Source organism: Lathamus discolor, chromosome 4 (assembly GCF_037157495.1).
Source record: "Lathamus discolor isolate bLatDis1 chromosome 4, bLatDis1.hap1, whole genome shotgun sequence".
NCBI classification, from domain to species: Eukaryota; Metazoa; Chordata; class Aves; order Psittaciformes; family Psittacidae; genus Lathamus; species Lathamus discolor.
Window position 1 is genome coordinate 108057252 of NC_088887.1, and position 25086 is coordinate 108082337.

The window sequence follows — 25086 nt, forward strand, 5'->3', positions numbered from 1 at the left end:
CAGTAAAAGGTTAGAATCTGAATGCAGATCTGTGTAAGGTGGCATCAGTTTGGACAAGTGGATGCCTTAAAACCCATTAAACCCCACGTGGTCCCTGCAGCACAATTCTCTTTTATCAATCTCCCCTCAACCTCCCGGAGACTAAAGAGCTCATCTCCATAAGGCTCATCTCCATAGGACTGGGGAAGCAAAGCCTTGCACAGGCTTAACATGTTTTTGACCCTCTGCTATTTCTTCTGGCTTGATAAACTTTATTGGGAACTTCGAAGATGTGTCAAGCATCTTTGGAGGAATACGATACATGTATGTGAAGAAGTTAGAGAAAAATACAAAATCTTGGAACCTCCTTAAAAATTCTGAATGTTTTACTTCACTTAAAAAAGGGCCACGTATCTGAATAATGGATTTTTCCCTTTTACTTAGTAATACACTTTCTTCAAAGAGTTGTGGAAGCCCTTAATATTAACCACTGTAATGAAACAACCCCTTAGTCTGGGTGTGAATTCTCTAGTGTATAAACATTCACTCTCTTTATTTCTTCCTTAGACAAATAAAACCACATAAATCAGCCTGCTGCAGGCTGGATAAATCTTTCTCATAATGAATTGCTTTATGCAGATGGCTTCTTAGGGGGTCAAAAACTCAAATGTGGTTACTATGTCAACAAAGGACAGGATTTAGGCATTTTTCTCAAGGACTTACGTCTGCAGAAGGCTGAGGGGAAATTTATGGAGCGTGTTGTGCTGACACTCTTCCAGCTGTTCCTCCCCCTGAGTGCAGAGGAGGCACAGGAACGGCTCCAGGGTGCAGCGGCTGTTCCAGAGACCCCCAAGCACTCGGAGGAGCCTGGAGGGCTGGGGCTCCTCACGGAGGGTGATGTGGGCTGCTCAGAGGGGGCTTGGGACATTGCAGGAGAGAACAAGAGCACTCCTGCTTTTCTGTGTGCTGAGATCTTTACCTGCGGTTGAGGAAGGATTTGTACATGCAGGTGTCTGCTGTGCTTGCTGAGGAGTTGGCAGAGAGGTAAGACAGATCTTTTCTCCAACAAGTTTCCTTTCCTGCTCTTTTCCCCTTCCCACCCTAACTTACGAGCATCCCGGTCCCGTTACATCCAGAAGCCTCTGAGCGTAGCTATGTGATTGCTGCTGCTGTGTTCCAAGGGTGGCTGTGTTTCTGCGCCTCTACAGGCAGGCAGAGTCCCCTTTCTAAACCTGAACCTTGGTTGTAGAGGCAGTGGTGTTCAGCTCTGGAGTCCTGGGTGCCTATGGCCCTCAGAAAACTGAGAAACATAATCCACAGTCAAGCGATGTTATCCCTAGTTCAGGGTTATTTGGGGGTCATGAGTGCTTGTGTGTTTTATTATTGCATGAGGCAGGTTTTTTAATTTACATGAGGTCATTCCTGTTCATGTCTGATCTGGTAAAATTAGTTAGGATGGGTGAGGAATGGTAGGAACTGCTGAGGGGAACTCGGTGCTGGCTGGGACATGGACATAAGGAGATGTGCTGGGGGCTGCCTGTGCCGAGTGTAGCTGGAGTTGTTCTCTGAAGATGCTCTGCTGCCCTTATGTGCAGCTGCCCGTGTCTCACCCCTGCTTTTCCAGCACAGATTTCTTTCAATTCCAACCCCCCATCCTTATGTATCACAGCTAATCTCGTTTGGGCTAGTTTGCTCATGGGATTTTGGAATTCATCACACAAGCACATTTTTTACAGTGAAAGTGAAGCCAGTGTGTAGCATTTTCTGCTTCCTTTACACCCACAAACCCCGAGCCTTAAAAAGCTGCTGCCTCGTCAAGTCCTGTTACTACATCAGCAGACCCACTTTAACAGAGATGCATGGGGCCTCACGTATCAGACCACAGAAAAGCCATCCCAGTGCTCCTGCAGGAAAAGAACAGCTGTGTGGAAAGATCAATAAACACGACCAGTTGCTCCAAGAGTCATAAAATGGAAAGACTCCACATAATAAAATGTGTGGCAGGGGACCCTAGCTCCAGACAGTGCAGGACAAGTCCTGGGAAACACAGTAGTTAATGGGAAGCCTCAAGCTTGTTTTCTTTGGGTGGTTCCACACATAAAAATATTTGGTTTAGGAGATGAAATCACAGAGGTAGGAAGAAATACCTATGCAAAAAGAAGCCTTGTTTATGCTTAATGCATTGGATAAACTGTTCATGAATGATTTAGCTATGTGAAAATAAAACACAGTGCTACCCAGGACAGAGAGACCTCGGGTGAGCTGCATGTTTGTTGGCTCGCTCTGTGAGCTTTAAGTGTCTGGTGCTGCTTTGGTTGGGTTTATTAATTCTAAAAAAACCTGTGAGAAACTTCATGAAAACTGTTTCATTTCAGTGAATTTTTTATCTTTCTACCTGGATTTTCCACGTTACTCTAGGTCTTTGCTCCCTTGTTGGATCTCTGGTTTTCCCCAAGTTTTCCTTCAGCGCTGAAGAGAGAGGAATCCCTTGGGAACACATGATTTCCCCTTTCTGGCTTGCTGCCTCCTCTTCATCGTGACCCAGAGGCCCCTTTGCTCTCTTTGCAGCTCTCTCATCCCACCCCTTGCTCTCCTCAACCCCTCTGATGTGGTAGTCCTTCTCCATTGCTCTCACATCTCCCCCAGCCTGGTCTACTCCAGCTCTCCCACCTGTATCCTGCTGCTGCTTTCACGCCTGCTCATGCTCACCAGCCTGCGTCACCACCTGCCTTGCTCTGCCACCACTCTGAGAACCTGCGAGCACCTTGTCATGACAAGTTTCCCGAGGAATGCTGCAGGCTCCGCAGTGATGTCATGTGAAGGAAAAAGAGCAAAGAGCTGCCCGGGGTTGTATCTTTGCTTCAGGGCAGCGTATACAGCACTTATGCAGAGCTCTGAGTCCATCTCTTTCATGCAAGCAGCTGCAGTGGTTTCCCTGCCTGTATAAACCTTAACGTCAGGAGGTTTGCTTTTTTCCCCTTCCCTTTGACATTTCTTCTTGAAGCATTTTGACAGCTGTGTGCCCATGAACTCAGAACTTAAGGTGTGATCGATGGGCAAATTAAGATTGCTAAATAGTTTTACTGCTAAATCCTAGAATTAGACTGATTTGTGTTGCGTAGGGGTTTGTATACACGTGAAAAACTATTGGTAAAACTATGGCAGTAACTTATACCTCTTCAACTCCAGTAGGGATTTGGAAGAAGACTGGAGGCAGCGGGTGAGAGCCTGTGGCCCCTCTCATGCTTTGAGCCATGTGCCAGGGTCATTAGCCCTTCCTGCCATTTCCTTCCCCAGCTGAGTGTTTGTGTTTAGGCCTCTAATTCATCACATGGAAACCTGCGGTTCAGTAAAGACGTTCAAGTAGGGCTTTGTGTTACTACAACTGTATTAGTAATAGAATTATCCTGTCTAACTTTCCTATACAGGCAAAGGCCAGTGGTCTGCTTTGAGTCTCACTTCTGCTGCCTTTAGCTCATATGGGATAGAATCCAAAGCCCACTGAACTCCCACTCATCTTGGTGGGCTTATACTCTGCCTCGTTGCAGCTAATCTCACAGATAGGAGCTCCGGGATAAGGTTCTTTGATTCTACCTCAAATGAGTATTAAATTTGCCTAAGGTAAACCTTACTTAGGTATTTATGTAGGCGGTATCTTCACTACTGGTTTCACTTTGGGGCTGAGTCAATCCTGGATATGCACCTTCACGATTAGATTCTTCCCCTTCTGCAATAAGACTGTCCCCCACCACAGTGGGGGTGTTGCAATGACACACTTCAGGACACCATATCAGGTATATGGGCTTGACTGAATCCAAGTCCCTTTTACACCTGTGTGCCTCAAACTGTCTTTCTGTAGAGTGGTCAAATGGGAAATGTTATATGAGCCCCATGTGCTTTGATCCCCAAATGTCTCTTTCCAGCAACACTTTGCACTGTACTCACACGTGGTTTCCTAAGAGACTGGTTGGTTTGGACCAGCATTTCTCTTTCCTGTTTGTACTAGTTTTACCCTGAGAGAGCCTAGAGCAGAGGAATCACATGGAGTTGTTGATTGAGAATTGCTGTCACTTACGTCACTCATGGGTGAAGACTCTGGTTTTCTGTTTAACCAAATGTGGTTACAAACAATGCAGGAACGGTCACTTTCAGTTGCAAATTGTTTCAAATTTTCTTAAGGGATTAGAGGGACCATGTTGCTATTCAACAGGGATTTGCAGTTCCTGCACAAGGCCTCCTACTCTGAACAGGGGTGTGACAGTCAGTGAATCTGGGGTTAAGCAGAAGTGAATTGAGTACATAAATTAATCTCGAGGTCCTCAAACTCCAAAACCCCTGCTGCATCTGGGAACGGTTCTGAAACTACTTAAGATCAGTTCTGTAAAACCCCATGGATAGACCCCAAACCAGACTCAAGAGCCAAAATTCTCTCTCTGATGGAAAGAAACAAAGTATTATCAATAAAAGTCTCATTTTTTGAAATGGGACTATCATGATCTTCACTTACCAGAAAGTCACAGATAGAAAGCCCTTGCCTTCACTCCATGGAGAGCCAAGTTACACCTGTCTCTTTTGGTGTGTAGATAAGACCCTTCTGATGTCAGACATACAGGAGACAGACATGCCCCAGGCTAGGGCATCTGACATTAAATGGAGATAATTTTTAGATCATAGATGAGAGTAGTTCATGTGTAGCTATGATTCAAATTTTACAGTGGTCTTCCTGGACCCAGCCTTAAAAAAGATGAAAAGATGAAGGTACTGATTTTTAGGTGGAGACACAACTGTATTTTAATTCATTGACTGTAATTACAAAGCACCATGCTGCCATCAGGCAGGAGCATGTCTGCGCAGCACATGTAACTAAAAGTGACAGTCTGGGATACTGACCTCTAGACCTATGTTAGAACCCAGACCCAGATCAGTGATGGAGACATCCAGACCTAACTGGAAAGATCACAGAACCATAGAATCAGGAGATTCTGTGTTTCTCCAGAAGAATGCTGTCATAGACATAAAACCATGGTTGCACTGTGTGCCGTGGACACTTTACCTAATTTTCTGATTGGAGATATAGGAATCCAGGGAAGCTGTAGGAGAGCCATGTGATTCTGCCCGCAGACAGGGATTTTGTCTCATGCACGTGATGGGCTACACTCGCTAAAACTTGGGACTTGCTGTATGTCCATACTGCATCCCATGTGCAGGATGTGCACGTGCATGGCAGCAGCATGCCTGAGGGTCTTGTTGGCCCATTGTACCCTCTGGTGGGCTCAGTCACCTGCCATCTAGAAATTCTTGGCAAATTATCTAATTCCTTCTTTTCCAACCAGACTGCATTTCTGGATGGAAGAATGTACTATTTGAACAGGTAAGGCTAATAAGAGAACTTAAAATCAAGTTAGTTTTTCCTTACTAGCATAGATTAAGCAAATTAGTGGGCATAATTCCTGAAGACAGTGCATCAGTGAGATGCACTTCTCAGGGAGAGCTGGAAATGAAGATTTCCTTGTAGACTTCGTAAATCCTTTCCAAAACCCTCTGTCTTTTGATAGATTAGTACAATCAGCAAACAAATCACAAATGAATTAAGAGCAATGAAACATGCTGAAGTCATGCATGACTAATTTGTACTTGTTGCCTTTCTTCCAATTTGCAGTATCACTGCTGCTAGTGGCATTAAGTGTCATCTGCTCTCTGAGGGGCCACAAACCTTGTTGGAGAATCTTGTATTTAATTACATCATCTTGTTTCTCCTCTTATAAGAATGTTAACATGTTGTCTTATGAGGTTTGAAAAGACCATCGCCTGTTTACTGTATCTGTTAGCAGACCCAGGTTTTTATGCATTTTTGTCATCTATATATAACTGTCTTTTAGATTCCAACACACAAGGAACAGTGTGATTTGCCAGTCCTCAATGCCACTCTCTGCATGTTCCATTTCCAGAACCCTAGAAGGATGTAAGCAGGATTAATTTCCAAGAGTTTATGAAGGAGCTCTGATAAACTGTCAATTATTCAGATAAAAAGCTGGTGCTACTTAATGAGAGGCATGAACACTTAAAGAGAAGGGAAGAAGGAGAAATGATTTATGATTATTAGAACCATTTGTGACTCTTTTAAAATTGTTATCGTAAACAAATGAGGACGCACTATTTTTATCTTTTCTCTGTTAATTCCAATCTTGGAATTTCTACTTTTTTAAAACACCAGTGATACAATTGTGGATCAGCAGATAGGTGATCTGGACATTTTTTATTTCATGAAATAGTGTAATTGTAGTCTATTTATTTGAATCAAAAATAAGCATCAAAGACATAAGTATTTGTGGCAAGATGAAGGCTCTAGGAGATGACTGCTGTGGTATGGAAGACTGCCACATCCACATGTGTCCCAGATGAGGGGAAAAGGTCAAGGGCTGTAAGATGGGCTTGAATAAGGCCATAGAGGTTTTTAATTAGAGGTTTTAACAAGCTTACCAACTAGATGAGAATTACAGCTGTGTGGCAGTGTAGGGGAGCAGCAGTTACCTTCATATGCTCCGCGGAGCATGGACAGCTTTTGAATGCAGTTTTGTAATGAATCGATCTAGCAGGCGCAGGCTCAAGACCTTTTTTACAGCTTGCAAAAGCAACCCTATCTTTAAGGAAATCGGTCTGTACTTTGCACTGTTGGGGCAGCAGACAGATAATCTCCTCATAGAGAGACCTCCAGGCCAGTATAGTCAAAGCTTAGCCAAGACAATGTGAATCTCCACCCTGTAAAACTAGTAGCCCAAACTGCACAACTTAAGCTATTGAAGTGTTATTTTCTGTCTTCTTGGTCTGTTTTAGATTTAAGCAAAATACCTGGCAAATCCGGCCAATTAATGAAGTGAAGCAAAAAGAAAAATCACCGTAATTTGAATCTGCTTATTCAGTTATCTTATTTCTAGAAGTGGCAGGTTTATGACCCTGTAGAGCTTTGGTAACTGGCACCACTTACTAAGACAATATAGATTTTTTTTTTCCTGAAGAAAATGGAAACAGTTCTCACCTAGAATACTGTTGAATTGCAAAATACTGATATAAGCTTGGAGTCACTGAGTGAACCTGGCTCATGCCATGCATGTTTAGGTCTTACACTGTAATAGTCTCAGAATGCTGTGATGGATAATTATACACACACAAGAGCAAACATACATATATGATTTTAATGATGAACACCAGGTAGATATACTAGGGAGGTAATGAGAATGTGAAGGATGTTATGGTGCACTGGTTGTAAGTCTTGCTTATATGAATTTCACAAAGGCAGAGTTTCAATAACTCCTACATGTTAAGCCCTGTAAGTGTAGGAGAGGCGTTACTATAGAACTCCAGCACTAGGAGCGCGCAGTTGAGTGGCTCTGTGTTGAACAAGGCAGAGGCTGAAACAGCAGAAGCTTTTCTGCCCTTCCTATTACATTCATAAAGACTGTCACATCATGTTTTCCTCTTCATGGATCCCTGATTGATCCCTGAAATTGCATAACCTTCCTCTTGTCACTGTGCACAAGGTATCGCTCCTGTCTCCTCTCATATACTTCTTTATGGTACAAGATTCTTCTTCACTTGAGGCAAAGCTCCCCATCTTTCTCTCAGCCAATCTTGCCTTCAGATTTGGCTGTAAAATCTTACCAAGTTCAGAATCAGACTGAAGAGTCAGTTAATTTCCCTGCAACCCTCCTCCTCTTTTTTAAATAGAAGCATCACATTTTCTGTCCTTCAGTCACACAGTATTTGAAATACTTGTTAAACATCCCTCCACATGAAATGTCTTTTGGTTAATACTGGGGTCTGAGAGAAACAGTGCTTTGTATTACTTGGTCTTTTTTGAAACTTTGGGTTTACTGGTGTTCTCAAGGTATTAACACCGTATGTATGTGGCCCTGGAGGAGCTGCTCCGCTCATGCTAATTGCATTATTTTAAAGAGAAGGAAAATAGTTTACAGGACTGAACCTCAATTCATATCAATCAAATACACCGGTGGTTCACTAGGAACACAGCACATGGCTTACTTTTCCTCCCAAAATTTTCATTACATGAAGCCATGCTTACAGATAATAATATGAGTTATTGTGATAGAAAGTTGCTTAGCACAATTTTAATCTAGCTCCAAGCAATCCTGAAATGCAGTTTCACCAGCCAGTCTGTTGAACAGTCTTCTAAATCTATATATACTTACACTGCTGGCACATTATGCCAAATAACCAAGGAAAACACCTACATCATTAGAAAGAATTATATGTCTGAGAGATTATATCATGTAACATTCCCCTATCTCTTTCCCTTTGTCTCCCTGGTATGAAACTGGAAGGGAAGGAGAATGTCATAACTTTTGCTAATGTAAAACACAAAAAAATTCTGAAAATTCAGCTTTGTCTCGTATTTCCATCCAGGACACTTAATCTCCGAACCAGTAAAGTTTCTCAGCATTGATCTCACCATAGATTCCACAGCAATCTTTGATTTTGAATCGCAATAAATTTTGAGTATGTTTGATGAGAATACTTTTTATCTAAGTGGTGTGACCATATATGGACACACAACTGTACTGAAAAGTTTGGTTTGATTAGTCATTGGGTCTAGCAGTCTTACATTTGAAGGCAATGAAAAGTTCTTTCCATTGACTGTAGTGGTAGGACAAGGGGTAGCGGGTTAAACAGGGGAAGTTTAGACTGGATTTAAGGAAGAAGTTCTTTACAGTGTGGGTGGTGAGGCACTGGAATGGGTTGCCCAGGGAAGTTGTGAATGCTCCATCCCTGGCAGTGTTCAAGGCCAGGTTGGACAGAGCCTTGGGTGACATGGTTTAGTGTGAGGTGCCCCTGCCCATGGCAGAGGGATTGGTACTAGATGATCTTAAGGTGCTTTCCAACCCTAAATATTCTATGATTCTATGATTCTATGTACAGTAAGTGGGAATCCAGAGTATGCTTTGTTTTCTGTGCAGACTACAATGTGCCGTTATGAAGATGGCGGCAAGAGACAACTTTCTATCAGAGTGGGATATGTGAAGGCCAAGTTTGGCAAGATAAATGAATAGCTGTAGAAAAGAATGAAATCCCAGGAAGGGAAAAGACACAACTATTGAGAGCTAAATGGACAGGCTGCAAATGGAAACTGTCCAAAAACCACAAGTGATGTGATAGGGAACAGCTGAGCTTTTAACCTTTCCTGGAAGGTATTGCCACGTTTTCAAGTTCTCAAAACTGTTTTATCAATGCCTTGTGACATAGTGTGTTTAATGCTCTCTATAATTTACAGAGAAATAATTATTATTTACGATTAAATAATTATTAGGTCATTAGTTAAATTAGACCCAGAATGCAAACAGTTACTAATAAAAAAGAGATTAAAGGTTTTTTTCTTTCTCCTGGAGACACATCCCTGTCAAAGTATCATTAAAAGGAGAACCATATTTTGCACAGCATTAAGGAAGTCACCAGAGAACTGGAGACTATCCCACTCTCATACGTATGCACAGAAATTTGCATTTGGGAAGTAGAAAGTGAATTGAACAGTGAAAATGCACAAATTCACTCATATGCTTGACAGATATTTGGTATATTATGGCATTGACTTTGCAAGAGGTTGGCCCTTATGCACAGTTGCTTGCACATCTATATTCTAGTGGCTCTGTTTCTAACATCTGCATAGATTTTACAGTAAAATTTGCTGAATTACTTGAGTCTGAGTTTCAGAAGTAGAGACAAGGGGCACGCAGCCCAAAATAACTCCAGGAAAAGACTGGTGTCTACAGTGCCAGTGGCTCATTTATCCTGGATCCAAGCAGGATAAGTGCAAATTCAGTCCCTTTTAATACATACAGCCTGTTCATTCTGAGCAGGAGGGGATGAGAGAGATTAACACTCAGACAGTATCACTTGTGTCTGAGATATCTGTCTCTGTGCTACATCTTTGCTGCATATCTGAGAGTCAGCTGGGAAGTGTGCGACCTGCAGTTGTAATGGAACCTGTGGGACTTCAGACCCTGCCTTCAAGGCAAGACTCATCCTTGATCTCATACGGGATTTTTCACAGACAATCAGAATGTCATATTTCACATTTCTGTATTTTTTCATATTTTTTTCTGTTGTGCAAATGCTTTATCCCTCCTGAAAGCATACCAGTTTTCATTAATTATGTTAAACAAATCAAGACCACTTTAGTTACACTTAACCTAGCTTTGCTTCTGCACAGGCTGCCCTTATATATGTTGCTGGCAGCAACCGTTGCTTTTTGGAGACCAGCTTTCCCACTGCTGTATGCACTGGTAGCATCAAGTAAGAGTTAATTTGGTGTGCAAGAACCAGCTGTCTCATAAATCCAACTCATTTCTTTCATTCACCCAAACCATCCTATTGGAGTAGGGCATTGAGCTCCAGCTAAAATGACCTTGATTTGCCTACTAGGCACCAGCTGCATCCGGCTATATTTAATAAGTAATTAATTCTTTATCTTGGTCAGCTTTCTTCATTTGTTTTCCTGATTAAATTATGGAGTAGAGATTTTGATAAATTTATCATCCCTGTGGCTTCTATTTCACTTGTATTTTACAGATCTAGATTAAACTTCCCAGCACTGCTTACATATTCAGAAGTTCTCTTTCATATGTCCTCCATTTCCTAGGTTGAGAAAATAAAGGAGGCTTTTGTGCACTTGGGCCAGTAGAAAATAAAAGTCTGTTGTAATATTCAAAGTTCAGATGTTCAACAGCTCACTCAGCTACCCACCTGAGGCAGGACAGGTACACTGCAGCAGCTGCTGAGCTTAAGCCACATATTTTGTGGGATGTTTCCTTATTTCTAATGAAGGAAACTTCTTTATAAAAGCTCCTGAATTCATTTTTACTATGCTTAGCATTTCTATGATGAGGAGTGTACTTCCTTATTCTCTTGTAATTTTGTCTAGCTCTTAATTATGGTAATCTCATGTTCTACTTGCATATGGAAGAACTGAAGCTAAGAACGTCAAATGAAGCCAGAATCTGTCCCTGCATTAACACTGTTGCAGAGACTGAATTGCAGCCAGAGTGCTTTTTCTAAGAAGCAGATAAAGCTGTCTCTGGGCAAACCACATGAGTATAATAGTTCAGCCAGTTAACAGACTAAATAACCTTAATAATGATAATGATGATGATGATGATAATGATAATACTAATAATCACAACAATAATAATTATGACAATGATAGTGATGATGATGTATTAGGTTGCACCAACCAGAAAAATAAAATAAATGCAAAAGTTTTAAAGAGAAATCTTGTAGAGAAACTTTGTCTAAAATTAAGTTGCTGAATGATAACAGCAGTTTGGAAAGTGGATGACTACTGGGAAGAGTTTGGCAGCTTATGATACTATAAAATTGTCTGAAAGTTGGCTATTCTAGATTACTGGGTTCCTGCAAAGTCCTCTCATAGGACTTCAAATTCACTCTGAGCTGAAACAATTTTCTTTTCCTCTTTGTCACTTGTCCTTGCCTATGACAAAGGTCAGCATTTTTAAGTACAGTGCTTTGGAACTGTTTGAAGTAAGCTGTTGCCTTGTTCCAGTGTGCTAATCAGGACCTTGTAATTAAAAGTAACCTCCCAACAATGGACTGAGGGCTCCATGGCTCTTTGGTATGCTTGGTGGTTTGTGTGTGTGTCGTTGAAATGTTTTTGTGTTTCTGATGGAACAGTTTAGCTATCCAGGAAGAAAATAGCCAAGTTGGCTAAATACCTCACAGTTATACACTTGTGTAACATACTAGAGAAAAGGTTAACATGGAACATGATACTTCCTGGTGCACTGGCTGCTGAGGGAGGAACAACGGTTTGAGAAACTGGTGGCATTCATCAGCAGGGTTCTGAATTCCCAGCTTGTAAACGAGTTGAATGAGTTAAATATGTTACTTAAAATCTGAATGACAGCATCAAACGTGAGTAGCATGTGGAGAAGCTAGATCAAGAACAGCATGCTTTTAAGGAATTATTTGTTATGTATTACAGTTCATTGGGATTGTTAAAAAAAGAAGAATCCCCTCCTAGTGGTATGAGAAGCAACTATGACCATCATTAAAATACTTGGGCAATAGTCCAGAAACCTAATTTGCATACATGTCCATACGTCTTCCTGCCAAATGCCCTCCCCTTTCTCATTCTCTCCTGGAAACCCATCCTTCCTGTTTGTTACTTCAGCTCTTTCATCACCTATGTCTGCGAGGCTGGAGGCACCCAGCTCTCAGCACCCTCTGGCAGGACTGGATTTTCAAACCTAGATGCAGCATTACCTGGGCAGGAGATTAAAATCAAACCAAAGGGAATACACTTCAGCCAAGGTACAGATTAATAATGGGGATTCAGTAAAATACAAGGATGTATGATTTAGAAACAAATGAATTAGTGAAAATAGAAAGAAACCAGGAAAATTCATGGAAAAGTGCCCTAACAGAAACACAAAATAGCGTATACTACATGCAGCCTCTAAGAAGACTAAACTTTAGTTTACCAGAACAAGGGAAAGTACAATAGAGGAGAAAATTTTATGTGTTTGTCTTGTTCCTTGTTCCTCCTAAACCACTTGAAGACGAGAGTTGCTTAGATGGCTTTTCAGTTCAGTCTAAACGAAGTAGGTCCTACCTAACAACTTCCTCTTGAAAATGAGTTCAGAAATCTGGCTCAAAATCTTGTCCTGGATTTTGCACTGCTCATCTCCAGTGTATCTGGTTATAATTTAAATATTAACATCTCATCTGGTAACTTTTAAAATAGATATATTTCTTGTATTTTACCAGCTGCACTTTAACATCAGTGTTAGAAACTCCCTTACCACTGATAGTACTGAAGAGATACTGTCCTTGATGAAAGTTTTACAGTCTTCCTTATGAAACAGGGTCTTATTGTTGAAGAATACACATTAGTGGGTTTTGCTTTTGTGGATGTAATCTGTTGCATGTTTTCTGTGTGACAGCATGAGAAAAAGAAAGAGAGAGAGAGAGAATCATCTAGTTCCAACCCCCCTGCCTTTTCATCTTGTTACAAAGAAATCAGACTTTGGGGGCAAAGGACAGTGGTGTTTTTGTGTATTGACAATAGCAGTATCAAATCAGCATTACTCCCAAGTCCTACAGAGAATGCTCCTGTGCTGAGGACTCAGTACACTGGTTTACCTTAGCAGCAGTGAGGTACTCAGCTCTTGGGCTGAGGAATTAATCTTCTCAAAGGCTTTAAAATATTGTTAAAAATAAACCAGGATCACTGAAAACATCTTTTCAGGTGGCAGCTGTTAATCTGCTCGCCTCTGCATTGCGTGTCCAGGCCTAATTGCCTTGTGTGACCTGGTGATGAATTGGTCTTATGAATGATGCTGTGCCTGGATTACTTTGCAGTTGCTAACCTAAATATTTGCAGGGAGGATTGTCCTTCTTACAGGGCCTGCTTCTCGTATTGTGTGAAGTTGTTAAGGCTGAGAAGCCTTAATGTAACTGATACAGCAGCATGCAGATGTGCTTACTTTTTTCTTTTTCTTTTCAGTTTCTTTCTTTGTTGTTTTTCTGTGTTCTGACTATAGTAAAAATTATGGCACTAAATGGTGGCAAGTGAACTGTTATTCTATTTTTTCTGTATTTTCAAATGAATTTTGATCTAATTAAAAGTAGTCGATGAACATTCTTGAAAGCCACATCTTTTATTTACAGAACATAGACAGCATGGGAAACATGCTTTGTTGTATTAACATGCTCAAACTCAGGTTATCAGTGTGAACATATTACTCCTAGCAGTGTGTTTAATGTCCAAGCCCTCTTAAGCCTTCTTTGTATAGGTTGAGACTGCTGGTAGTGGTTGTAAAAAAACAATAGTAGCTTCCAGAGAGACAATGGTCCTCTGGAAATGTAACAGATTTCCAACTAGTAGTAATCAAGGGCAGAAATTCTGAAGCAACCATGGATTTTACCAGATGCTAAACCATCACAGGATTGAAATCCTGGTTGTCAAAGGGGGCTTGAGCCATTTCTGTATCTGCCAGTAGGACAGCACAGCAGGGCACAAGCAATCCAGGAAGTTTCCAGAGTGCATAGAGGATAACTTGCTAACACTGGTGACTGAGAAGCCAGCAAGGAATGACACTCTGCTGGACCTCCTTATGCTTCCAGAAAAGATCTGGTTGAGGACGTGAAGGCTGGGAGAAGCTTTGGCTGCAGTGACCAACAGTGACGAAGTACAAGATCCTGAGAGGAGGAAACCAGACAAATAGCAGGATCACAGCAGTCAAAAGAGCAGACTCTCTTCAAGAGAGCAGACTTTGGCCTCTTCAGGAATCTCTTTGGAAGAATCCCATGGGAGAACATCCTGGAGAGAAGAGAGCTGATTGCCTTTCAATAATCACCTTTTTCTCCAAGCTCTAGAATGGTCCAGTCCGAAAAGCAGAAAATCAAGCAAAGATGACAGGAGGCCTGCATGCATGAACAAGGAGCTCCTGATGAGCTCAAACATCAAACAGAAGCACACAAGACTGTATTCAGTTTACATTGCAGGATTTTGGCACTGGAGCAGGTATCCACATTGCCGTGTGGAAAGGACTAGCCTAGAGCAAGTGGGTATTTCCTGAAGTAGCTGCAGTCCTTTGAGAGCCCACACAGGAGCAGATTCTGCTGAGAGGAACTGCAGCCCATGGAGGAGCCATGCAGGAGCACGTTGATCTTGGAGAAATGAAGCCCATGGAGATGACCCATGCTAGAACACTTCTCAAAGGACTGCAGCCCATGGAATAGACCCACGCTGGCGCAGGTGAAAAGCGTGAGGAGGAAGGAGCAGCAGAGACCAGCTGCAATGGACTGAACAGAACTAACCACAGTCCCCCATTCACCTGCATTACTGGGGTAGGGTCTGGCAGAAAAATGTGCAATGAAGGAATGAAGCTGAGCCTGGGAAGACAGGATGGATGGCAGAAAGGTGTTGTTTTAATTTGTCTTTGTTTCTCACTATCCAAACCTATTTTAATTGAAGCAAATTTAATTAATTTTCCCCAGGTGGAGTCTGTTTTGCTCATGAAAGGAATTGGTAAGTGATGCCCCTGTTTTTGTCTTGACCTATGAGCTTTTCTATCTTGTTTTCTCCTTCTGTTCTTTTAAGGAGAGGTAGTGAGAGAGTGGCTGGGTGGCATCCAGCAGCCAGCCAAGGTCAACCCATCACCAAGAGGTAGAAGCAGGGGCAGGTGACCTGGGAGGAATGCAAAGACACTGTCCAAGCATGCAGAAATGGGGTTAGAAAAAGCAAAACCCGCAGGGAATTGAAACCAGTGAGGGACCTAAAGGACAACAAAGAAGGCTTAAAAGGGTGTATCAGTGGTAAAATGAAGACAGGAGAAAATGTGGGCCTACTGCTGAATGTGGCAAGCAACCTGAAGGCAAAGGCTATGGAGAAGGCTGAGGAGTGCTTTCTTCAGTTTGGTGTTTGGTAATATGAACCTTCAGGAATCCCAAGCTCTGCATGGGAACACATGAAGAAAGGAAGACTTTTCTTCAGTAAGGATCTGCTCAGGGAAGATTTAAATGAATCTGAATGTACAAGTCCATGGGACTTGATAGAATGCACCTATGAGGGCTGAAGGAGCTGGCTGATGTCATTGCAAGACAAGTCATGATGATCTTTGAAAAGCTGTAGTAACATGGGGAGGTTTCTGAGGACTGGAAGAGAGTAGTCACTCCTGTCTTCAAGGGCAACAAGAAGGATCTGGAGAAGTACAGGCTAATCAACTTCAGCCCTGTCCATAGGAAGGAGGCGGAGCACAGCTTCCTGAACTAGATGATATCCAGAGGTACCTCACAACCTCAACACAACCTTCTATTCTGTGACTAGGTACTCAAATCTAACACATAATTTTGCTAGACTCTACCCAATTGGACATTTGTTCAGTTTCTGTGCTTAAATCTCAGTAAGCCATATATTTATATTTGTCTCAGTAGTGATTTAAAACCTCTTTGTCATAATTTCAGACAGTAAAAATTATTTTGGGACAAGGAAGTTATTTTCCATTGAGATGTACTTGCCCTATTTCTGCTTTGACTTGTGTAGGTAGCGTAACATAAGCCCCTAATTCTCACTGACTTTGGAAAAATGCACTTTCATACTTTATAGTAAAAACCTGGATAAAACAGCATAGAATGGAGGTGGTACTGTGTAGTATTCCACTTCTAAAAATGAGGTCATTAGGCCTGGATAGTTCTGATTTCCTGCTAATTTTGAAGATTATACTGCAGTTAATCTGGCCTTCTGTAGATTTCTCTTGCTGTTTTGGCTGCTTCTGCCTTAATCAACTCTTAAGATTTGCATTGAATAATATTTTTTTATGCAAGTTTGCACTGCTGATTGTTTCAAGTTCAGGAGGTTGCTCTCCAAAACTTTTTTCACCAAAAACCTGAACACTGCTTTTACATTTTGACTACTTCACATCTTGGGTGCCAGCATTTCAGCTCATCAGATCAAAATCTGAAATGCTCAAAATGTAAGGAAAAGTCTGAAAAAAATTGAAAATATTGTAACAGGCTTCATACAGAGGAAAAGTTTAACTTACTCCAGTTTGTAAAGTACTCGGAGAGTCTGAGATTGCAGCTACAATTCAGGTACAAATATAATGGTCTATTGTCCTCCAAGCAGGAACCTCATCAAGATATTTCAGTTACTGAATTGCAAAACTGGACTGGACCTTGCCGCTAGTCTTGCCAGGAAGCTAAGGGTCATATAGCTCTCCAGACTTAGGTCTGTCTTCTACAACAGCGTCTGATATCCTAAGCATAAGCACAGTTTCATGGGCAGGAGTACCAGAAACTGCGAGAAAAGGCATTTATCACATTTGTGTCTTTGTTGCTCTTTTCCCTTTGTGATCTGAATCCCAATCCTTCTCTTTGCACTTGTGAAGTGTCTGGAGATTGTCTCATGCCAAGTAGTATTATTTAATTTTCAGTTTCTCCTAAAATTTAAAACCACCAAGCAAGACGGGGTATTTCTTCCCTTCCTCCCTCCCAGGACCATGATCAAATTCAACATTCACATGGAAGCATCCTAGGTGAAAATTCGTGGTGAGTGACTTGAGACTAAGAAAATTACTTGGATTTAGCCTGTAAGATAACCTTTACTTAAAGATTTATAGAAGCAGAGGAAAGTCCCCTTAGCTTTACTGGGCTTTGTATCTGACTCAGAAGGCTCAAAATGTTAAAAGCACACCCTTGCATGGGAAGAGTATGGCTGTGAGGATCTTGCTTCTTCCTTTTCACTGAAGGCTTTGAGAGTAAGTCAAACATTGTGGAGTTGTGATTCTCTCTTTATACTCTCATATAGTTAATTTTCTTGGCACTAAGATTCCAGCAGAGCTTTCAGCTAAAATGAATGTAATTAATAATTGGGAACTCAATAATATTTGAATTTCAAATTATTGCATGAGACATATGACGCCTTGTACTTCCTTATAAGTGATTAATTGGGTTTTGAAAATTATCTTGGCTATGTAAATCTGTTATTAAGGAAATCGGTTGGCATTTCTACTTTCAAGAAATGAATGTAATATTGCCATTAAAAATTCTCCTTGCGATTATTCACAGAATAACTCCAAGAAATGTAAGACAGAAATTAATTTCTCTTTGAACTAGTGTTCTCTTCCATTCACAACTGCAGTTATTCTCCACATCTTGCTACTCTGATTCAGAAAAAATGCAATTGGAAGTTGCTATTTCTTCTGGGGAGGAAAAGAGAAGTTCAAATCACATTCTAGCGGATCTTCCGTATATATTACTTTGTCTTCTGTCTAGGGATATATAGGAGGGAGCTGCACAGGTCCTTTTGACTGGAGAGCACAAAGCCAGGGGCATTCTCTGTTTCTGTATGCGATGCCAAGCTCTCGGTATAAATGTGGGTCTCCAGCTGAATGAGTTTCTCCCCCTGTACACCACACAGCAAAATCAAGGAAGCTCAGGTCCCATCTTTCTGGCAAGCATATACCTGGTTTTCCGCACTGTGTTCTGCCACTGGGATAACTCAGCTCCCCAACTGCAGTGCCTTCTGCTCACCCAATTACTTTCCTATAGTACTTTGCAGCTCTCAAAGACATAATTATACCTTTGACTTCTTCCTCTTTCATCTGTTACAGTAAATGACCAGGTATGGCCAGGTATGTTTTTGACATTTAGTTCTGCTGCTGACACCTGCAGATACTAGAGCTGGCTGATAGAGTTTTAAGGTTTGTTGTTGTTTTCATCTTTGTGGATGTGCATTTAGCATGTGCCATTCTGGATCACCCATTTTGTCCAGGTGCAGCTTGCTCGGGGTAGATTCCAGCTGATAATAACCAACTCACAGTTTGCACAATATTTATCTAGAAGTCTTTGATCACAACTTTACACTATTTCTTCCTTGACTGCTTAATTTTACTTTCACCAGATGCTCCGAACCTTTCCTTTCATATCGTAAATATATAGGAATGCTGCATATGAGACTATTCAACACGAAGATTTTAATAAAGCGCTCCTGTAAACATGCTTGCTTCTCTGTTACAGTTATTCTAAGTGTATGTTTAACTTGCTGATTTCACACACCACTGTGCAGCCATTTGTTATATATTAACTTCAGACTCAAACCCGCAAGATACTGACTGCTTCTGAATCATGCCAAGTCCCTTTTCTTCCCATCAGCGTTAAAGGGCTTACAGGGCACTCAGCACCTTGCAGGACTGAGCCCTGGATCTGAGCAACAGCAGCCTCTTTCAAAAGCCAAGCAGGTTTTCTGGAACAAGGTTTGTACTGTAGTGGGCAATATTTTGTGCAATGGATTTTTATACGTTTAGATTAAATCTTATCCAGAGCAACAGATCTTGTAGTTAATGGCTGCTGGAAGACATAAACTTTAGGTATATAAGATGGTAGTTAACTACATTTTACAATTATGGCTTTATTAGTTGTTTCAGTTAAGTGCAATACCATACTAATCTTTGGTGTGCTGGTGGCAGCGTGCTTTGCCCCTCTGTTGAAGTGTGTCTGGTTTTTAGAGTTGCAGATAATTTGTTTAGTTCATGTAGCAAAGCCATTTGGGCAGTATTTACCCCTGAGCTTACCCCTACTGGAAAATGGGGTGCTTTGTGTACTGCTACTTCAAGGGGATCCCACTGGCAGAGGCATTGGGGGGCAGATTCCCTGGCATTATCCCAGATTTCTGGAACACCCTTGGGCTTACATTTTGGAAAACCAGGAGAAATATTTAGTGGCCAAATGTATCTTAATAAGACCAAGATGTAGTGTAACCTGTGTATACTACAGTATTAATCACTACTCTTTCTCTGAAACTTGGTTTGGGAAAAGACTGTGGTGTTAGTCTGCATTGTAAATTCAGATGCGTTTGGCACAGAAAAAGTGTTGTAACATACTGTTTCCAAAAAGTTATTCTTGCTGGTTTGTATGCAGATGAAGAGCATAATCTTCCATTGTTTGCAAGGAAAAAGTAATGGGGTTTAATTCCACCCATAAGCAAGGAAAATTACTTCCAAACAGGCAGCCCCTACCTTCCCTGTTCAGCACCCTGCCGTGCTAGGCAAGCAAGGAGGTGCTCTTTGATTTTGATCCTGGTATCACCTGCAAATGGTGGTAATTAGGAGCTGAAAACTAAACCTGAATTTTGCTTTCAGACTTACACTTCAGGTTGGGCAAAGACCGAGGCACAGTTCTGCTCTAGGGACTGATGGAGGAATCTCTCTTCAATTCAAATGTACTTGTGTGCTAATAACAGTAGCTTTTCAAAATAAGCAGTGACACTGTTGGCCTTTGCCCTCACTCCCACAACTTAACTATCAGTTGTGCACATAATTATGTGTGGATTATCTCTTGAGATTGGTGTTATTTTAAGTATGTACTAGTAGAGGATCACATACTTGAATCGTCTGCAGGATCATGGCTCTGGCGATATGCTCTAACTGAAATCAGGGGATGAAATTGGTATGTAAATAGACTCAGGATTAAGCAACTTGCTGACTGTCAAGTTGGCTGCTGTGCTTTTCTGGACAATAAGCAAAAAACCCAAACAAAACTGAGCTTTTAGGAGTCTTTAGTAAATTGGAGAGTTTTCTGTGCAGCTCTAAGCACAATTAGCTAAGCTAGCAATTCTAAGAAGTTAAGAGGTTTTTACCCATTAAAAGAAAGTCAGGAAGTAGGTAGAAGTTTATGGGAACAAAAGTGGACTGCTGATGCCAGTGAAGTATTTTCCAGAACTTTCAGCATAGGATGAAGGAACCACATGATCCCATATAAGAATATTGCAGCAGAAAGTAGTCACAAGTACTCAATATCCTCCCTGGGAAAACAGCTCCTGGTTTAGGGGAAATGAGCCTGGGGCTGGCTGTATGCTAATTGCTTTTCATTGCTATGTGTTAACAAAGCTGTTTAATACTTGCTGTAAAGCCTGGATTTCACTCTCCTCTCGTTTAATACCAGGTTAAATCTGGACTAATAAGCTCTCAAAAGCTTAGAGGTTCCAGTAAAATGAGATTTGGTTAAAAATTACAAGTTGTTTTCTACTAGTAAATGTTGTAGCTTTAGTGCCCTAAGCAATGAGAGAAGTAATACTGGTGAGAAAAGAGAGTACGCGTCATTGGGATATTGAATGATTTAATAGAGGGTGCTGTGTCTTACTGCAAACCTTAGGATGGGTTTCTTTCTCCGGAGAGCCTGAACTCCCTTTGTCCCCCTTTTCTTAGACTTCAGCACAATGAAAAATGTAATAGTCAATTTTTAATCATTTCCAAGTGTTTGTATGATGTATCCTGGCCTGTATCAGACATAGTGTGTTCATCAGGGCCAGGGCAGTGATCATCCCCCTGTATTTGGCACTGGTGAGGCTGCGCCTCGAATCCTGTGCTCTGTTCTGGGCCCCTCACTACAAGAGAGACACTGAGGTGCTGGAGCAGGTCCAGAGAAGGGCAACAAAGCTCATGAAGGGTCTGAAACACAAATGTGACAAGGAGCGGCTGAAGGAGTGGGGGGTGTTTAGTCTGCAGAAGAGAAGGCTCTCTACAATCTCTACAGCTACTTGGAAGGAGGATGGAGTGAAGAGGTAGCTGGTCTCTTCTCCCAAGTAACAAGTGATAGAACAAGAAGTAACGGCTTCAAGCTGTGAGAGGGGAGGTTTAGACTGGATAGGAGGAAAAATTTCTTCACCAAGAGGGTGGTCAGGCATTGGAACAGGCTGCCCATGGAAGTGGTGGAATCACAGTCCCTAGAAGTGTTCAAAACACTTGTAGATGAGGCCTCTAGTGACACAGTTCAGTGGTGGTCTTGGCAGTCCTAGGGCAAAGGTTGGACTTGACGATCTTAAAGGTCTTTTCCAACCTGGTTGATTCTGTGATTTTGCTGAAGTGTTGAAAAATCAAGATGTAGAATATTGTGCAAGGAGCAGAACGGCTGTTATTTCAGTGTTTCACAGGCAGCAACGTCTGTGACTCTGAGGGCTCAACACTGAACAGGAGCTGTTTGTCAGCAGAATGATAGCAGGATTTCTGACAAATGAAGCATCTTCTCTTGACCTGGTACATTGAAGTATAAAGCTGATCCTGCAGTCAGCCGGAATTGGCTTGTTATAAAGGTACACCCATGACTCTGGTTAAAACAATTATTTGGAATGTATTTGTCTGTGGCTCTTCAGGACTTCCAGAGTTAAAGCTTTCATGTAAACCTTGTCCCTGCTAGGAAAATTACCAGATGCTGACAGGGGGTGTCACCAGTGGCTCAGCTGAACATATGCTGCATACGGCTTGGCTGCAAGTGCCGGACAGGGAGGTTCCCTGCTGCTGCTGAGACTGCTGAAAACAGGTTTTAAACCGATTCCAGGGCAACATTAAACGGCAGCCTCTATGTAGTGTCCATCCTACCAGCGAGACTGAACAACTATTCAAATGTAGATTGGCCTGCCAAAATTTTGTTGCATCAAAAAAGTGTTAGGTGGCATCTTTATTATTACACAAATGGTATTTTTTAAGTACTTAGCAATCCCAATATCCTTGCATTGAGATTACATTTGTATTATTTTGTGGTGAGGCTGGAATCGAAACTGAACCAGAGACTGAATGTAAAACAGATTTAAATCTCTATTCACCTAATGATTGATTTTGATCTCTGAATTTGGCACGACAGCCCTCCCTGAAAAATTCAATTAACCATTTTCTGGAGAAAGTATTTTCTTGCTTTTCCAGAGAATACATTTTAAAGTATTTCCTGCCTGGGATGGTGCACAGACTTTGGGGCTTCTTTTTGTGCCTTTTGCAAACCCGCTACAGGCACCCACCTCATACTCACCTCACACCCACACATCCTGGTACCCTACAGCTTTGAAACACAACGCATGGAATAAGTTGAGGGCAAGTGCATGTTCCTTTAGCCCTTTCCAATCCACAGCCCTCCTGGGCAGCTCCGGAGACAAATTTCAAGTCTGGAGCCATTTCAGAAGTCCCATTGCTTGTGGAAGGAGTTTCCACTCACCTCCTGGCACTTGGATACTTCCACCTTCTGCTCTGCGACAGCTTGGGTGCAGACGGGGGAGCTGGTTCAACTCACAGCCTGGCAGCAAAAAGCAGAAGGCATGTCCAGCATCTCTCACTTTAGGTGGTGGCAAGCTCTTAGATCAGCTGGAGCCAACAGTTCTACTTTCATCCATACAGACCAGGTAGATGGAAGGAGATGACATGAAGAGGAGCAAGTGGTCTATGGGGCATCTCTGGGTCAGTGTGGGTAACAGGAGACAGCAAAGCAGACATGCTTCTCCTGGAACAGAAGGAGAAAGTTTGCTGAATTACATCATGAAAAGTGAGATATGGGAAGAGATCTGACTCAGTATTTTAGTATTGCTTAGCTAAAAGACAACCTACGACAGAATTAGTGCAAAGTGCCTCACTTTCATACTGGAGCAGGAAACATGGCTCACATCTCCAGCTTAGTATTTTAATTATATACCCCAGCATGTTGAGGGAATGGCTTGTAAGGTCTTTCTTGTTATACCTTCTTAACCTGAAATTTGACATGGTCTTTTTAAAAAGGCCTGTGGCACTGACAGGAACTGAAATGTCCATTTTACTGTTTACATTGTTTAGGCAAAGACAGTCCACCATTGTAAATTAACTTTCATAGTAAAGAAATGTGTAATCTTTCCTAATCAGAGCTATCCTGTGCTCTTACAAGACATAAATTATTAGGCAGATCTGCAAATCTGCAAAATTTAGAAGATTAATGGACCATCATCAAAATAGGCAACTGAGCCTTGAAATGGGCACTTTAATCTGAACTCCTTTCAAAAAACTGGAATTCAGGGTTTGTCCTCTGCACGGGTAGGTAATGGATTATTTTCACCATGTGTATACTTTTTATAGCTCTCATCACTGTATTCATCAAAGTGCCAGAGCAGCATTGATGGATTTGTCCTTGCAGGCCCATAAGTTATAAGGTACTACTCCTATCATCACTTATTTTACACATATGGCACTTAAGCTGAGAAAAGTATACTGAACTGCCAAGGTCAGAGAGGAACAAAATGCAGCATATCTCTTCGCTGCCTCAGTCATGAAGACATCTTTGCTGTCTGAGATGGGGGTTTCATTTGTTCAGATAATTTACTATTACTTGGGGGTCTGGTAGAATCCAGAGTTGTTTAACCTCTACTCTTTGGAATATGAGTGTCTGAGGCAATGGCCACAAAGGACTCTTGGGGCACTGGTTCCAGCCCCCTCTGTTTCAGACAATTTGGTAACTTAGGTATACATAACTAACTCACCTCAGGCTACTATAGTTAGGTTTTCTTCCACATCATTCTGATAGGAAGACAGTTGCACAATTCCGATGTTCTGATCTTAAAGGAATCTGGTTTCCCACCAATCTGACTTGTGCACCTGCAATATCTTACAGGGGCAGTCCATAGGTATTATTTGTATTGATTCCTAGAAACAATTGTTATATTACAAATAACATCAGGTTGTAAGAGATTTCCTTGACTATACTATGATAAAAGATCTAATTGAACATGTATGGTTGGTTTTAACAGGACCAGTAACCTAGCCCAAAAATTATAAACTTGTATGTGTCTGATTCCATGTCCAGACAAGTAAGTTTTTGAGCGAGCAGCACTGTGTGTTCTCTGTGTCTTTAAAATCAGGCAACTTCCTTTCCCGACAAAGTAAATAGACAGTTTACTTAAGTTTCATCATCCATGTTTTAAAAACCCCTCTTGATTTTAGTATTAATAAAGAAGAGAATTAGTTACTACAACACTGCAGAAACAAAGGGATGACTATTTACTGAGGCTTATTCTTGCTTTAAAGTTTTCAGCAGGCTAAATTTAGAGCACAAATTTTATTGAAAAGGCCTAGCACGTAAATGTTGTTGTAGCACTTCATTGTTCAAATGGGGTTTTTCTAGTTTTTCCATTCCGTGGGATTCTTGATAGAGTAAATAAAAACAAAAAAGTAGAAGCTATTGACAAACTAGAGGTAGAATTAGTGAGAAGGAAAAACATGGTGGAGCTGGTAATTCAACCTTCTGGCACAAGAAACATGACCATGAATGTTAATGTACTTCAGAGTATAATAAAGACAGCAAGTTTGTCCTTGTGAAAACAGACTAGACAAAGAGAAGTACTGATACTAATTGAACCCCCTCCCCACCGCCCCACACCAAACCTCAGTGCTTTCCCCTCAAATGCTCCTTTCCTTAAACTTACTGAGATACTCTTCTGACCCCATGAACATACCAAAAGCTGTGACTGTGCAGGGCTTTTTGACTTTGCCAGCACAGAGTTAACAAAGGTGCACAGCTGCATTCTAACCAGTTGTGTATTTCTTGCATCACACTGGGCCAATTATTCTACTGAGACCTGTTATTTTATTGTAATAAGCATCAGAGGTAAGATGATCTTATATATAACTTTGCATAATCTCTACTGATGTGGCATCGTTCCTAATGAAGTCCACTACCTGCTTCACTTGTAAAGCATTTCTGTCTTTTCTAACATCTGACGGACACTACCTCTGCAATGTTGCTGCATCCCTACTCCCTTCAGCACAACCGAACAATTTAAATAAGGGTTGG

At 41.5% G+C, this 25086-nt stretch overlaps 1 protein-coding gene across 3 annotated transcripts in view; it reads left to right on the top strand.

Moving 5' to 3' along the window:
- The first annotated feature begins 846 nt into the window (after window positions 1-846).
- SPATA13 (spermatogenesis associated 13) overlaps window positions 847-25086 on the top strand; it is a 75493-nt gene continuing 51253 nt past the window's right edge. For 2 of the 3 annotated variants that reach the window (XM_065678519.1, XM_065678522.1), the window contains exon 1: window positions 18669-18764. The gene's annotated coding sequence lies outside the window, so the exon portion shown is untranslated. Of the gene's footprint in view, window positions 1024-18668; window positions 18765-25086 lie in introns of those variants that run through there. The other variant, XM_065678520.1, reaches the window with a different exon arrangement.